General features: G+C 43.5%; 1 pseudogene; it reads right to left on the reverse strand.

The window, feature by feature from the left end:
- Positions 1-454: 454 nt before the first annotated feature.
- LOC119297168 lies at positions 455-2,448 on the reverse strand (annotated as a pseudogene).
- Positions 2,449-3,910: the final 1,462 nt, after the last annotated feature.

Here is a 3,910-nt window from a genome sequence, read left to right on the forward strand (position 1 = left end):
CATGTACTCGTCATCTAGATCAAAAGAGCCCCTTTAGTTCTTGTGCTTATCTTAGTTTGGCCATTTGTGGTTCTATGCTATAGTTGGAACCTCGAGCAGGATTGATGTGTGTGTGTGGGTTACCATTGCATGTTGTTCGGTTGTTGCTTTACAAACAATGAAGCAGGGTGAAAGCCTTTTTTCAACTAGTCATAATGTAGGACCGCATCCACGATAGGAGGGGTCACGATGTAAACCCACATTTAAGACTTCTTTTACAGTGGAGTAACATGGATATTCTTACACGAAGAACAACATGACATCCAAGAATCAGAATTAAATTCTACGAGAGACTACGAGTATCTCAAGACATTACATAGAGAAACACAAAGAAAATTTTATGACAATCATAATCAAGTTGCAAGAGAAAAATATGACTTATCCCGTAACACATAATATACAACAAAAACTCGGTTTCACTTTACATGTTGATATTTAACTTTATTTACCTACTCACTGAAAATATATCCTCCTAAAAGATATTTAAGAACGGCATTAACCACCAAAGTACATTTTATCTTAGCGTGAAGAGCTAAGACAGAACACATTGGAAGATTAGCCATGCATGCAAGCCAAATCCAACCACTGAGCTCAACCACTGGAAGATTTTGCGTTTTAATCACTCTCCGAGCTTCCGTCTGAACCAGCAAAATCAATGCAAGTACTACTTCCACCGCCATATGCTTGGCTGCTAGGGTGAACAACGGTTGGCTTGAAGCCTTCGCAGCCGTAGCAATGCCCTAGAAAAGAAACACACACTAAAAGAGTCAGAAAAATATTAACACGACCAAACAAAATAGATTCCAGCTAACACAAACCTTACGATTAGATGCTATTCTGGAGATATAGATAGCATGTATATAACTAACTGGAAGCCTAATAAAGCAGGTTTGAACATCTCAAGAATGCCATTTTTGCTTAATTGCTTCTTCATGCATACTTAGATCCATTAAGCTGCAGGACATATGATCTAGAGGAATAACTTACAGTTTCAACAAAGGTTCGTATTATTTGCAGGATTGTTCAATTGCCAAAGGTGACACTATTTATGTAGCAGGAAGGGCATGGAAATCACTGGAATTGATAGTTTCTACGAGTTTATGGCATGGACAACTTATATCCAGGATTTGGTCTGCAAAAAGTACTCTTTAGGAATTGCACATACGTAAGACTGAACAAAGAAAAAGAAGGAATTGCATATATATACATAAATTAGAAAACAACAATCTCTGGGGTAAGTACGTGCCATTATCATGTTCTCCAACGATACAGCACAGGACCACATCCTTCTCGCCATGGAAAGCGGAGTTGACCTCAGAGAAGAAGAGCTTGGTGCTGTCAGCATCAGCAGAATGACGATGATCCTCTGCTTGCTTAGCCGTGAAGTTGTAATGGATGCAGCCCCCTCCAAACTCCCAAAACTCACGGATCACTGGCACCTCCACCAGCTCAAACTGAAACAACAAGATGGAAAAGTACAGTTACAATAGAGCACTGGGTTAACAACACACAATACAACCACACACACACACTCTCTTACGAGAGAGGGAGAGAGGAGAGACCTTGGTGTTGTTTGCTCTGTTGTACTTACGCAAGGCTACCTTTGTATGGTGCCGCCCAGTTTTTTGCCGAAACGCGACTCTCTTCTCACGGAGTGCGTTCCTTACCTCCGGAGGTTTCCTCTGCCTCGGTAAACACTCCTCTTCCTCACCGAAATCGGCGCCGTACTCCCCATAGTCGGGTTGAGGGAAAGTGAACCGAAACCTAAATCCATGTTCCTCCATGTTGACACCTTCTGGGGTGCTCCTCTCCTTGGAAGCCAACCCGGCTCGACTCCGAATGCATTGTGTACTCCTTTCCTTGGAAGCACAACCTGCTCGACTCCTAATGCATCCACAAATTGTTAATTCTTATTTTAATTTCAAATTTAACGTTGCGAATTAAACAGCTGCATACCTCCAAACTTGACCAATCTGGAAAAAGGGAGAGCGAAAAGAGGCGAGGAGATTGGGTCTTTTTTTTACCTTGCATACCTCCCCTTGGAAGCGGCTCGAGAATAAGGAGGATGGGGTTGCTCTGGCTCCTCTGGCAAAGCGTGCAAATCCTCCTTATTATCATCACACCTGATCAACCAGAACATTTCATCGTCTATTCAGAATTTACTCACAAAGAATGCAAGCGAGAGCCGTAGGTCAGCAGCATAATTCAATATTTGGTTATTCCAAACTGTGGAACCCTAGAAATTTGTGGCCGGCCGGATGGGTGCGTACTAGGTATATATAGTATTTCTACTGCTAGCTAGCTAGAAACGGAATCGAAGAAATTTAATTCGTGAAGCAGATCAATCAATCGCATGAGAGTATGGAAGAATACTTACGAGTCTCCCTCTCCCATGGTTGGGTCCGCCATGGTCGGCTAGCTGATCCTTCCCTGCAGATTGAATCTCAGTTTTAATTAGAAAATCTCTCCCAAGATGTGAGATTATAATTGTGGTGCCGAGATTCGAGACGGGCTCGGTTTCCGATTTCCACTTCTTCTACGGTTTGATCGCCGAGATTATTCTTTTTTTTTATCGCCGAGCACTACTACCACTCGGTCGTATAAACCTTTTATGCAGATTGATTTTGCAGTGAGTTTTTTTAAAATTACTTTATCTTTACGAAATCGCGAAACTATATCCCTGTTTCAAAAATAAAAAATATCACCTGGTCGTTCCCGTGTGGGACGAAGAGTAACTCAACCTCTCTTCGTTGTTGTGGTGGACGAAGAGTGGTCTTCCTTAGTGAGGACGAACACAGCACAGGATGCCCATTCCAGTCAACATGCAAACTGGCCGATGATCACCCCTGCTGCGCCGTAGCTCCCGTCCCTTGCTTGAACCCTTCCGCCATCAGGACTGTATCTGAGGAGAATCCGTTCAGACGAAGAAGAGCTCGAACAATGCATTGTGGAGGACGAATTTTGCCGTTCAAACTACACTGACTGGCACAAGGCTACGTCACGCTCGATGAATTGTTGTGCTAATTACTCGAACCCATCTACTCATCTACCTACCGAAATCCTTCTAGAAATTGTCCCTCTTCTTATTGTTGTTGCTGGCCGCGCACATCACTATCTATGCCATTCAGTAACGTGAACCATATGTTGCTAACTTCGGCATCACCTGATGCGGTCATCGAAAGTCAACCTGACGGGTACGGTTTCCGATTCCACTTGCGCTCCATCTTCTACCGTTTGATCACCGAGATTTTTCATTTATATTTACTCGAACCCATCTTATCTCTATCTTAAACCCCCTGTATTCTCTCATGCGGTTGATCCCCAACAACCTTTCTTGTATCACAAACCACAATATCAATATATAACATGCGGGTGCCTGTGTATGGGCATTGAGACGCTTCGATACAGTTTCACATGGTAATCAGAGCCTCTTCCGCCACATCTAGCCTAGACTATCTTTCTTCCTCCCGCTGAAAGCCCTAGCTCCAACCATGTCTACCTCCAGCCAAACTCCATCCATTGCCCTTACCAACACCACATCCGAGCCCCTCACAAGAACCAACTACATCCTATGAAGAGCCCAAGCTCACTCCCAGATCATGGGTGCCGGGCTATATGGGTATATAGATCAAACCACACCCGAGCCAAACAAAACCATAATCACCGAGACCTCAGAAGGAAAGGACCAAATCGCTCCCAACCCTGAATACAAACCATGGCTGATTCAAGATCAGCAGATCGTAGCCTTCCTCCTTCGTAATCTCTCGAAGGAGGTCCTGATCCAAGTTGCCTCCCTAGAAACCTCTGAAGGAAATATGCCCTAGAGGCAATAATAAAGTTATTATTTATTTCCTTATTTCATGATAAATGT

This window comes from Triticum dicoccoides, chromosome 5A (assembly GCF_002162155.2).
Source record: "Triticum dicoccoides isolate Atlit2015 ecotype Zavitan chromosome 5A, WEW_v2.0, whole genome shotgun sequence".
Classification (NCBI taxonomy): domain Eukaryota; kingdom Viridiplantae; phylum Streptophyta; class Magnoliopsida; order Poales; family Poaceae; genus Triticum; species Triticum dicoccoides.